Source organism: Sus scrofa, chromosome 3 (genome assembly GCF_054392235.1).
Source record: "Sus scrofa isolate SSC_HxYL_T2T_F1_AM1 chromosome 3, Sscrofa_HxYL_maternal_Yorkshire_Landrace_v2.0, whole genome shotgun sequence".
NCBI lineage: Eukaryota > Metazoa > Chordata > Mammalia > Artiodactyla > Suidae > Sus > Sus scrofa.
In genome coordinates, this window is record NC_139385.1 from 45,441,378 (window position 1) to 45,454,322 (window position 12,945).

General features: G+C 48.1%; 1 protein-coding gene and 4 non-coding genes across 5 annotated transcripts in view; 1 reads left to right on the forward strand and 4 right to left on the reverse strand.

Moving 5' to 3' along the window:
• OR1F1 (olfactory receptor family 1 subfamily F member 1) overlaps window positions 1–12,945 on the reverse strand; it is a 61,756-nt gene that overhangs the window by 20,472 nt on the left and 28,339 nt on the right. The window lies entirely within an intron of this gene.
• On the reverse strand, window positions 6,480–6,552 carry TRNAK-CUU (transfer RNA lysine (anticodon CUU)). The gene has a single exon. It is a non-coding gene; the product is annotated as a tRNA-Lys (tRNA).
• TRNAR-CCU (transfer RNA arginine (anticodon CCU)) lies at window positions 7,843–7,915 on the reverse strand. The gene has a single exon. It is a non-coding gene; the product is annotated as a tRNA-Arg (tRNA).
• Window positions 9,218–9,289, forward strand: TRNAP-AGG (transfer RNA proline (anticodon AGG)). The gene has a single exon. It is a non-coding gene; the product is annotated as a tRNA-Pro (tRNA).
• Window positions 10,552–10,624, reverse strand: TRNAK-CUU (transfer RNA lysine (anticodon CUU)). The gene has a single exon. It is a non-coding gene; the product is annotated as a tRNA-Lys (tRNA).

The window sequence follows — 12,945 nt, forward strand, 5'->3', positions numbered from 1 at the left end:
GTTAATGTAACCATATCAATAAAGGAAAAGCACATTAAAACATTAGATATCTGAATATTACAATCTTCATATCTACTTTTTCGAAGTCTATTTCACAGACACAGCTATGACATAGAAAAAAATGTATAGAAGTACATTCCATATAAAAAAGTCCCCAAGGATTCAGCAGCAACCAAGAAAGTACAAGGCTAAGCCTGAGCTGGGTGCTCAGGGACAGAGCTGGTTTGACAGAGTGGAGTGGAAGCCCCTGTGGCAGGAGCCCCCATGATGCAGTCAGACTTTAACGGAGGATCAAGCCGTAGGTGGGCCCCAGGGTGCCCCACAAAGGGTTGTGACCCTGAGGATCCCTGGAGCAGCACACAGTCCTCCAGGAGACCAAACAAGATCAAGATCCAGGAGCGACGCCGGTGCTGGCAACTCACACGATTGTGCCAGTGGGCGGGTCTAACTTCCGGTTCTCTTTCTCCACCGGCCGCTGAAAATGAGACCGGCTGACTCCTTTGAATGAGCTTCTGGGATGCATTGACACCAAAACCCACACCACAACAGCGATAACTGCCAGACCCTTAACCCCCTGCAACCCCAAGGGAACACCCTTCCTTATGATTTTTTTATGTTCCGTAATATGTCGGGTTTACCTGTCAAATAACAAGCCTTTTTTTTTTTTTTTTTTTTAAGTGGGGGAAATTTTTTAACTACTTTTCTTTCTTTTTTTTTTTTTTTTTGTCTTTTTGTCTTTTGTTGTTGTTGTTGCTATTTCTTGGGCCGCTCCCACGGCATATGGAGGTTCCCAGGCCAGGGGTCAAATCGGAGCTGTAGCCACCGGCCTATGCCAGAGCCACAGCAACGCGGGATCCGAGCCGCGTCTGCAACCTACACCACAGCTCACAGCAACGCCGGATCGTTAACCCACTGAGCAAGGGCAGGGACCGAACCCGCAACCTCATGGTTCCTAGTCGGATTCGCTAACCACTGAGCCACGATGGGAATTCCTACAGCTCCAATTCTTAAAAAAAAAAAAAAAAAAGTAAGATGGAGTAAGAATGCCCCTTAAGCCTTTACACCCTAGCAAGCACTTAGGGATGCAGTCCCAATGATCCGACTCTTACCCGGGAAGAATGGCTGTCTTCACATTCACCGGAACTCCCAGGCTTGCTCACATTTCCAGACCCGGCCAGAGAGGGAAAAGGAGCCGTCACTGGGGTTTTCAGGTTCTGCACCAACAAGGAGCTGGAGGCCTGGACTCAGCGTTCAATACAGGAAAGAGGGGCCTCAGTGGCCACTAGGGCCATGTTCCCTGAGAGCGTCATTAGAGACAAGCAGAGAGTAATTGCCGCTTCTCCTCCGTGGCTTTTTTGGATCCCACACTGATAGCATAATAAAGACCTGTCAACAGAGCTATGTAATTGCTGGTGCGGGACTTGGCAAGGTTGGGAATGATGCAATTTCAGGGGCACTCATTAGCAGCAATGCCCTCTATAACTCACCCCGCGTTGCTGGGAAGCACACAGGATGCTGGAGAGGGATTCAACTTTTGCTTTGTTTTTTGCTTTCTAGGGCTGCACCCTTAGCACATGGAATTTACCAGGCTAGGGGTCAAATTGGAGCCTTAGGCTGCAGGATCCTGAACACATCTGCAACCGACACCACAGTTCAGGGCAATGCCAGATCCTCAACCCGGGATCGAACCCACGTCCTCATGTATACTAGTCAGGTTCATTACCACTGTGCCATGGTGGGAACTCCTAAACTTTGGATTCACACAGATCATTACTGACTTCCCAGACCCACATCATCAGTCAGGCATCATAAGTAAGCTGCCAAGGTTCACGAAATTGCACAATTTCACCCTCTGTAGAGAAGAGAAATAAGAATCACCTCGTAGCATTGTGCAGACGAAATGGGGTGAATTATGCTAACGACCTCGTGACTCCTAACTTCATCAGGGCCTGAGGGATCATGTCCACTCAGTGGAGGCTCAAGGTATCACGTGAAATTTCCCTCCTTTTGCTCTCTCCTCAACCATCTGTGTTCCACATAAATGTTATTTAGAAATAGGGTCACATGTTTATCTTCATATGTCATAAGACATTTTTAATCATTTTTTAAGGCCACACCCATGGCAAATGGAGGTTCCCAGGCCAGGGGTCGAATTGGAGCGACAGCTGCCAGCCTACACCACAGCCACAGCAATGCCAGATCCAAGCTGTGTCTGTGACCTACACCACAGCTCACGGTGACACCGGATACTTAACCCACTGAGCGGGGCCAGGGATCAAACCTACGGATACTACTCAGGTTCATTGCGGCTGAGCCATGATGGGGAGCTCCACAATTCATTTTTTTTAAAATTTATGGCTGCAGCATAAATGTACAGCATGTGGAAGTTCCCTGGCCAGAGACAGTATCCGAGCTGCAGCGGGAGCAATGCTGTATCCTTTAACCCACTGCGCCAGGCGGGGGATCAAACCCTCACCTCTGAAGAGACCCAAGCCACTGCAGTCAGATTCTCAATCCACTGCACCACGGCAGGAGCTCCTCATCATATGTTCTAACTTGGGGGTAAATGAGGTAGAAATGGGAAACTTTGCTGAGTTCAGTTATAAATGGTAGGACGTGGATGCCAATGAGGAACAGAAAATTCCCATGTCAAGTATGCATCACACTCGTTGCTCTGAAGGCAAAATCTGGCTTTAAGGTGCCATAGAGGCTTTTTTATTATTATTATTATTAATTTTTTTTATTTTCCCACTGTACAGCAAGGGGGTCAGATTATCCTTACACGTATACATTACAATTACATTTTTCCCCCACCCTTTCTTCTGTTGCAACATGAGTATCTAGACAAAGTTCTCAATGCTATTCAGCAGGATCTCCTTGTAAATCTATTCTAAGTTGTGTCTGATAAGCCCAAACTCCCGATTCCTCCCACTCCCTCCCCCTCCCATCAGGCAGCCACAAGTCTCTTCTCCAAGTCCATGATTTTCTTTTCTGAGGAGATGTTCATTTGTGCTGGATATTAGATTCCAGTTATAAGTGATATCATATGGTATTTGTCTTTGTCTTTCTGGCTCATTTCACTCAGTATGAGATTCTCTAGTTGAGGCTTTGATCTTATGCACTGTGAAGTTTGATTTCCCAAGTTGATAATGTTAAAAAGTCACTCATAAAAGCCATACGCCTGGGTCAGAAGTGGCCGTTGAATTCCTAAAAAAAATCTCCTCTGGAAATCGAAGTGGTCTTCCAATTAATCTTCCATTTGGGGTTATTTACAAATAATATATTCCTTATGCTGCCCAGGGAATCTTAATAAATATCATTAACCTGCTCTCAGTTAACTCAAAATAAAAAATCCAGGGCTGTAAGGAGCCTGTGCGTCTCCATCAGACACGTGTTGTGACACCAAGCACTCTTCATTCCATTTCCAAAAATACGACAACCTCCCCAACCCCAGAAAATTAATTTTCAAAGATCTGGGGGAGGAGATGAAGAACAGCGACTGCATCAGGAAAGCCATGGTTTCCAAGTGTCAGAAAACCAACTCACATCAGCCTAAGCAGAGACAGAATCTATGGCTTGATAGAACCGCAAAGGCCAAAATTCCTCCTACCAAAGGCTGCGTGTTCCAGGGACCCAGACAATGACGTCAGAACCAGGATTCCTCTGTCTCTTGATTCCCTGTGTTTCTGCGGTACTTCACTCCACACACCATCTCTCTCCATCCGGCAGGCGAGGCGGCCAGCGGCAGCTCCATGCTCGCCCTGTCCCAGAAAAACGGTCACATGCCTCGTGGAACTGCTCTCTCCCCGGGTTTCCTAGCACTGTTATGAGGCAAGATGGTGATGGCCTCTTCCTGGATGATGTGCCCCAATCAGAAGCAAACCACTCCCGACGGGAAAGTGGGAGAGTCTGCTCATCCAGCTGGGAAAGGGAGTTTGGGTTTAATAGAAGCAAACTCTGACATTTAGAATGGATACGCAATGAAGCCCTACTGGGTAGCACAGGCAACCTGTCTAATCTCTTGGGATACACCGTGATGGAAGGTAATATAAGAAAAGGAATGTCTATTTTTATATATATAAAACTGGGTCACTTTACCATACAGCAGAAGTTGGCACAGCACTGTAAATCAACTATACTTTAATTTTAAAAATGTAAAACAAAAAAACAAAAAAACAAAAAAAAAACATACCCTAGAATCAAAAATCAGTGTATAAGAAAAATAAAGAGGAAAAAGACTAATCATTTTGAAAAAAAGAAAGTGAGGAAATGTTCAAAGTCCAATGTGGACAATATACAAACGGCAAATGACCTTCAAAAGGATCCACAGACAGTGTTTAACGTGCTATTCCTGGAACTTTTCTGAAATTTTTCACAGTAAAGATTTGTGAATAAACTTGATCCAGCCATCCCACTCCTGGGCATCTATCCAGAGAAAACCACGACTCGCAAAGACACATATACTCCAGTGTTCATTGCAGCACTATTTACAATAGCCAAGACATGGAAACAACCTCAATGCCCATCGACGGAGGAGTGGATCCAGAAGATGTGGTCCATATACACAATGGAATATTACTCAGCCATTAAAAGGAACGAAATGCCAGCATTTTTAGCAACATGGATGGACCTAGAAATTATCATGCGAAGTGAAGTCAGCCAGACAATGAGACACCAACATCCAATGCTTTCACTGGCATGTGGAATCTGAAAAAAGGACAGACGGAACTTCTTTGCAGAGCAGATGCTGACTCACAGACATTGAAAAACTTACGGTCTCCCAAAGAGACAATTTGGGGGGTGGGGGGATGTGCCTGGGCTGTGGGATTGAAATCCGGTGAAATCAGATTATGATGATCATTATACAACTACAGATGTGATCAACTCATTCGAGTAATTAAAAAAAAAGATTTGTGAATAAACAGAGATCTTTTAAAAAGAGCAAAGAGGAGTTCCCCGATGGCCCAGTGGTTAAGGATCCAGCATTGTCACTGCTGTGGCTCTGGTTACAGCTGCGGCAGGAGCATGGGTTCAATTCCTGGCCTGGGAGCTTTTACAAGCCACAAAAATCTGAAGTCTAACCCATGTTCATGGGGAAAAGTTCTTTACAGAATAAGGCCAGTTATGGATACAGAAGGAGGAGCTCTTGACGTGGAGCAGCGGAAACGAATGCGACTTGTATCTGTGAGGGTTAGGGTTCAATTCCCCGCCTCACGCAGTGGGTGGGGATCTGGCATTGCCGCGAGCCATGGTGCAGGTTGCAGACATGGCTGGGATCCGGCGTGGCTGTGACTGAGGTATAGGCCAACAGCTACAGCTAGGATTCAACTCCTAGCCTGGGAACCTCCATATTCCACAGGTGTGGCCCTTGAAAAAAAAAAAATCAAAAGTTCTAAAGTTAAGAATATGATACATCTCATTGATAATTTCATGTGACATTATAATAAAGTGATTAAAATAAATATATTATTATACTGGAGTTTCCTTCGTGGTGCAGTGGTTAACAAATCCGACTAGGAACCATGAGGTTGCGGGTTCGATCCCTGGCCTTGCTCAGTGGGTTAACGATCCGGCATTGCCGTGAGCTGTGGTGTAGGTAGCAGACGCAGCTCAGATCCTGCGTTGCTGTGGCTCTGGTGTAGGCCGGCGGCTACAGCTCCAATTAGACCCCTAGGCTGGGAAACTCCATGCCGCAGGAGTGGCCCTAGAAAAGGCAAAAAAGACAAATATATATATATTTTTTAATTAATTCCATTTTTTTAAATGTAATGGGGGAGTTCCCTCCCAGCTCAGAGGGTTAAGGATCCAGCGTTGTTGCTGCTGTGGCTCTGCTTACAGCTCTGGTGCGTGTTTTACCCCTGACCTGGGAAATTTTGAATGGCACGGGTTTACCCAAAAAATGTATTTATTTATTGTGCTCTTTTAGGGCCACGCCCGCAGCATATGGAGGTTCCCAGGATGGGGGTTGAATTGGAGCTTCAGCCACCGGCCTACACCACAGCCACAGCCACAAAGGATCCAAGCTGTGTTTGGGACCTATAGCACAGCTCACCGCAAGGCCAGCTCCTTAAACCACTATGCCAGATCCTCAAGCCACTGAGCGGGGCCAGGCATCAGAACCGGCATCCTCATGGCCACCAGATGGGTTCGTTACCGCTGAGCCATGATGACAAATCCCCCACCCCACCCCAAAATGTAATGGGGATACCAGAAAATGTTTAATTGTAAATGTGACATTTGTTGCCTCTAAGATCCCCTCAGGAGGCACATTATTTCTGTTTGTCCTTTGTCGTTGTTGCTTTTATTGTTGTTTTCTTGGTTATCCATTTTTTTAAAAATATAGTACTATAGATACCATTTTTCTGAGTCTTGCTAAACTTAAAGACTTTCATTCAAAGACACTTACTAGGCATGTATTTGAAGGCAGTCCTGGCTTTTTCACCCTTCCCTGTAGCCGCTGGTGCAAAACAAAATACATGCGCCCAACGTGGGGCTTGAACCCACAACCCTGAGATTAAGAGTCTCAGGCTCTACAGACTGAGCTAGCTGGGCGCAGGACAATAGTAAATGTCATCAGCAGAGGACACACAAATTACTTCGCTTGCCCACATGAGATCTGACCCAGGCTTCCTGATCAGCCAGGGAGTGTGCCTCTTTCCCATAAGGTCTAGGCTCCACCGGCGCCCCAACATAGCCCTTCATTCACTCAAGTTGTCTGTTGAGCGCCTAACACATGCCAGGCACTGGGGATGCAGAAGTTGGCAAGGTGGATTCTTAAGACAGAGGAAGAAAGGGGGTCGGATTCTGGACCAGAGGATGTTGCTGGTTTTCATTTTTGTTTCCTTCCTCACCAGGCTCGACGTTTGCAGTTTAACCGAGCAGACAAACACTTAACACGCACACCAACTGCGGTGCCGAGTCTTTTTAGGGGCAATTCTCTCCCCAGGTCAGATACTTGCCCGCCCTGCCCTCTTTAGTTTTGAAAAGGAGGGAGGGAGGGAGGGAGAGAAGGAAGGAGGCGGCTGGTCTGAGCTTTGGTCCCCAACCCCCGCTCACTGTTACGAGCCCTACTTACCCCCCCCCCCACTTTCTTATCCTGAAGGAACTATAAGAAGTCACACAATTAACTATAGTGAAATAACAGAAATCCAGGCAGAAAATCACCCACAACTGTAACCCAGATCAAATCAGCATCATCACTGGCTCTGCTTACTCTCTATTCTCCCAGAAGCGCTCTTTCAATTCTCACCCATTCAGAGATCGAAGGTGCAACTTGTCGGCTCTCAAAGTTTTGCCTGTAGCCTTTTGACCTGCAAATTTTTGTATGTTGCTAACGTGTCTTTTTTCTCTCCCCTTTCCTCCTGGCTCTGAGTGTTCAAAACCTTCCACGACAGAGTCGTTCTCGAGCAGTCATGCACAGACGGCTACGGTTTGGGAATAATTCGTGTTTGTTTTTTAAGAAGTGGATCATACACCGCTTTCCTAGAGGGATCTTCCACGTCAACCGAGATAGAATGAACGTTCTTTTCTGAGGTCGAACACTATTAATGCGGGCGAAAAAAAGGTACTCTATTTCTCTTCCCTCCACCTCGTGTTATTTACCAAAAACTGCTGCAGTAGAACCACTCCTGTGCATGCATCAGAGGACAGTGAGACAGTCACAGAGGTGTTGTTCTCCCACAGTTACAGAGGTGTTCTCGTGTTGGAATATAAGTAAGCACTTATTTATTACTTCGAGTTGCACTGAGGGTGGTGAAGAAGCACCTTTCACTTTGCTTTGTACAGTCTAAAAACGTCATTCCGCAACTAAGAAGGTGGGACTCAAAGCCACACATCCCTGACTACCCCAGGTGGGACTCGAACCCACAATCCCTGGCTTAGGAGGCCAGTGCCTTATCCATTAGGCCACTGGGGCAGCTGTCTAAGGGGTTCCTGTGAATATGGGAAGAAGGAATAACTCCTCACCAGCGGTTAGAAAGTGACCCACTATTTACTCGAAACGTGGCTGCTGTGGGACTCGCGGACCCTTACCCCCTGGCCCAGCCTCTATTCAAGTTTCCGGGAACAAAGTCGTGAGCAAAACAAAGTGCCCCTCCCGAAAGGGCTGCAGTGCTGACCGCGCCCTCGCCGCCGGCCGCGCTCTCGCCTCCCTGCGTCCCGTTGGCTCCTCCAGCGGAGCTCGGCCGCGTCTGGCTCGTTGGCTTCCTCCAGTGGGAGCTCCAAGCTCGGGGAGGCCCTGGATTTCCCTTCGGGTGACGGATTCCGCGACCGTGAGGGACTCCGGCTGGTTCAGGCGGCGGCGCGTCTGCCTCCCTCCCTCCCGGATCCCCGCTGTGTGTGTGTGATAAACGTTTGGTCCTTCCCGGACCCCGCTTGACCGAAGGCGGGGCAGGGCGGGGGCTGGAGGAAGGTGGTGCGGCCGCACTAACAGCGCGGGCGAGGGGAAGGCACCCCTCCGCAACCTCCGCGCCTCACCCGCAGGCACACGTCAGCGCCGGCTCCGCAGCCTCCTGCGTAGCGCCGGTAACTCGGGGGTTGGACAAGGTCAAGGAGACAGACAGAGGCGCCCAGAAAGTTCTACCCCGGACCTCGCTTCTCCAGGAGGAGCGCCAAACCAAACCTGTCCCCTTGAAGCTTCCCAAAGCCGAAGCCCTGGTATCTGGACACGGCCCCTGCAATTTTCCTCGCACCCCACCCTTCTTTAGTCCCTGAGGCTTGTCATTTACGCAAAGGTAAAAATTCAGCAGATCCGGAGCCGCTCAAGACTCCCCATCCCCCCCAGGAGACCCCCCAGGAGCTCGGAGATTCCCCCTCGCCACCTCCCCACTCCCAATCTATCCTTCGTCCTTCCGGCAACAACATTATCTAACGCACAATCCGCATTCGAATTTCCTCCAATAACATTCCGTATGGTTTAAAAAAAAAAAAAATCCAGGGCAGCCTGGATCACCATCCCTTCCTCGTGGTGGGCTTGTTTTTGTCTCAGCGCTGGGGCCACCAAAATGGAGGGGGAGGGGGTTCGGGTGCAGGGCTTGCTCCTACTTCGTGGGCACCGGGGGCTCCGTAGTCCTTCCCTCGCCCACTGGTCCTTGAGCTCAGTCCTTGCCAGCGGTTCTCAAACTGGAGTTGTTTCTTCAGGCCACTTCTCTGACCTCACTCATCCCACATCCGGGTCGCCACAAAGTCTTAGAAGGGAGCCAAAGAACATAGTTGGTGTGGCTCGTTGGTCTAGGGGTATGATTCTCGCTTAGGGTGCGAGAGGTCCCGGGTTCAAATCCCGGACGAGCCCTTTTGGGGGGAAGGAATATTTGGAAATGTCCCCAGGGACCCAGACCCTGGGCGTGGAAATCTGAAGCGGCTGCACTGCCGGTGGGGATTAGAGAAACTATTTAAAATGCTCAAGCTGGTTTCTGGTTTTTTAAAATTTTTAGTAGAAAGGAGTTCCCCTTGTGGCTCAGCGGAAACGATTCTGACTAGGAATCATGAGGTTTCAGGTTCCGTTCCTGACCTCGCTCAGTGCGTTGAGTATCCGGCATTGCGGTGAGCTGTGGTGTAGGTCGCGGATGCGGCTCGGATCTGGTGTTACTGTAGCTGTGGTGTAGGCCAGAGGCTACAGCTCCTAATTAACCCCTAGCCTGAGAACCTCCATATGCTCCGAATGCGGCCCTAAAAAAATAAAACATAAATTTTTAGTAGGAGACTTGGGGGTCTAGGGGTGTGAGTAATGAGACTCAGCAGTGAGACTGCACACTCCCTGCCAGGTGTCCAGTATCGTATCCGCTGTGACTACCGAGCCAGGATGGGGGAGGCGCTTAGAGATGGTGCCCGAGGCCCCCCTTTCTTCCTCCTTCTCCTTCCATTTCCTTGTCACCCGTCACCTGGGCGCCCCCAGGTCTGCCCGCCTCCCGCTGCCCCAGATCGGGAAATTGTTTCCGGAGCCTGGGCTGGGGAACCGAGTCCTGGAGTCCACGCTGTCCAGACAGGGTCCTGTGCCCAGCTCTGAACGTCAGGCTGTGATGGGCTCATTTTTTGGCAGCTGGTGGATTTGACTTTGAAACTTAAGGAGTTCCATTCCTGGAGGGCTGCTTTCCTAAAGGGTGAAGGTTCGCCTATTTCCAGGCAACCATGGACCAGGGTCGCTCAGGCAGAATCTCCTCTTTCTTCCTGAGTCCATCCCAGAACCCCAAAGCTGACTGTCGAATTAAACTTCCCGCGGGGGATCTCTCGCCTAAAGTTTTTTTTTTTTTAACTTTATTGATTAAAAAGGTTTTTTTGTTTGTTTTTTTGTTTTCCTTTTTGTTTGTTTGTTTTTGTTTTTGTTTTGGAGTTCCTGTTGTGGCTCAGCCGCCACAAAAGCGCTCTGAGACCGGCAGGGCAGCGTCGAATGCCTTTTGAGGGTAAACCCCTGGAACGCCTTGCCTAGAAAAGCCGCTCCCCAGAACGGGGGTGGGGGTGGGTGCAGTGCATCACAGTAGCCACAAGATACTCACTGATGGCTGCCTGGAGGGTCTCTCGGGACCCTAGAAGTTCCAAATCCAAAAGAAGCAACCTCGCCCAGCGTGGGGCTCGAACCCACGACCCTGAGATTAAGAGTCTCATGCTCTACCGACTGAGCTAGCCGGGCGACTGAACCGCAGTTTTGTGGCTCACGTGTTGGAGGCGGAGGCGAAGGTGAGCAGACCTAGGTTAGGTGACGACACAGACCTGGGCCACCAGAGTAGATCTGCAGCCAAAGCTTCCTGGGCTTCGCAGGGACTTCCCCGCTGCAGGCTCCCTCTTCACAGACGCGCCCCAACAAGGGTGCTCATAGCCCGGAACTACCCTCCCCGCCTCTAGCCTGGAAACTCGGCCCGACCCTGTGCCCGCCTGCCCCACTTGGACATCGGGCGTCCGTCCAGAGGAGCCGCCCCCGCAGCCGCAGCAGAGTGAAGGGGGAAGGAGCGAGCAGAGAGGGATGTACCAGTTAGTTTAAGGAGTGACCGACCTCTTAAGGGACATCCGGATGATTTCCAGGTTTTAGGCTGTTACAAATATAATAGCTATAAACATTCGTGTGCTGCTTTGTGGGTGAAGATGAGCCTTCATTTTTTTCTGAGATAAATGTCCAAAGTTCCGATTGCTGGGTCATATGGTAGTTACAGGTTTCGTTTTTAAAGAAAACGCCACAGAGTTTTCCAGAGTGACTGTACCATCGTACGTTGCCACCAGCGATGTGGGGGCGACCCCCAGTCTCTGATGAAAATGTTCAGTAGAAATAATTCAATGGAAATAGTGTCGACCTTCTTGCATTTCTAACCTCGAAGGGAGCGTTTTCTTTCCTTTTTTGGGGGGCGGGGGGTGCCGCAACTGCGGCTCATGGAAGTTTCCAGCCTAGGGGTGGAATTGGAGCCACAAATGCTGGCCCCTGCCACAGCCACAGCATCTCGAAATCCAAGCCGCACCTGCGACGTACACCTCAGCTCACCGAAACGCGTCTGGCGTTAAACCACTGACCTCTGAGCCTTAACCCACTGAGCGAGGCCAGGGAGCAAATCCGCATTCTCAGGGATACCGGTCGGATTCAGTTCCGCTGCGCCACAAGGGGTACTCCCTCAAAGGGAACGTTTTCAAAGTTTCACCATCAGGTACGAAATTCGCCGTAGTATTTTACAGATAATTTTGGCATTACTTTTTTTTGTTAGTTTACTAAGAATCTTAAAAATCATGCATGAAAGTTGGATTGTACTAGGCACTGGCCCCTAAATTCATTGACTACATTTGCCGACTTTCTTTTTGCTTTTTTTAGGGCCGCACCCATGGCATATGGAAGTTCCCAGACTAGGGTTTGAATCTGAATCTGAGCTGCAGCTGCTGGCCTTCGCCACAGGCACAGCAACGCAGAATGCCAGCGGTGTGTGCGACCTACACCCCCGCTCACCGCAACGCTGGATCCTCAACCCACTGAGCAAGGCCAGGGATCTATCCTGAAACCTCATGGATTCTAGTCGGGCTCATGACCCGCTGAGGCAAAACGGGAACTCCCCATGTACCGATTTTTCTAACGTCAAATCAATCTTGCATTCCCTAGTATAAACTCAACTTGGCCATGGCATATTATTCTTTTCATGTCATGCGATTTGGTTGGCTAATATTTCAAGATTTTTCCACCTATTTTCATGAGCAAGATGGTTTTTAAATTTCTTTTTCATGCTGTCTGTGGTTAGTTTTGCTATCAGACTTGTGCTAGCCTCAGAAAATGTGTTGGGAAATTCCTTCTTCTCCACAAGATTTTGTGTAAGGTTAAAACTTTATTTCTTGAATGTTTGGTGGAGTGCTCCAATGATGCCATCTGGCTCAAGAATTGTCTGTGGAAGATAATATTTGATTATGGATCAACTTTATTAGTCTTAAGATTATTTACATTTTTATTCTGCTTCGATTCCAAAAATTATGTTTTCTAAATCTTCACAAAGTTGTTTCCAATATGCTTTTATCATCTTCTTAAGGTATTCGATAATTGTAAAGTCATTCCCTGCTGTGTGTTATGTCGGTCCTCTGTCATTATTTCTTAACCAATATTTTGGGCAATAACATTAGCTTTTTCCGAGGCCTAGCTTCAGGATTTGTCATTAATCTCAACAGTATGCTTGTTTTCAACCTCATTGCTTTTTTTCATCATTTCTCCCTTGTTCTAACTTACTTGGGTTTATTTTTGCTGTGCTTTTTCTAACTTCTTGCCATTAGTTTTCAACCCATCTTCTCTATTATACACATCTAAGGCTATCAATTTCCCTCAAACTACTGTGTTGGCCACATCCTACAGGTTTTGGTATGTAGTATTTTCATCATCGTTTATTTCAAAGTATTTTCTAAATCTCATTGTAATTTCTTCCTTCCATGGAATTTTTAGAAGTGTGTTGCTTAATTTGTAGTCAGATTGAAATGTTTAATTTTTTTTTTTTGTCT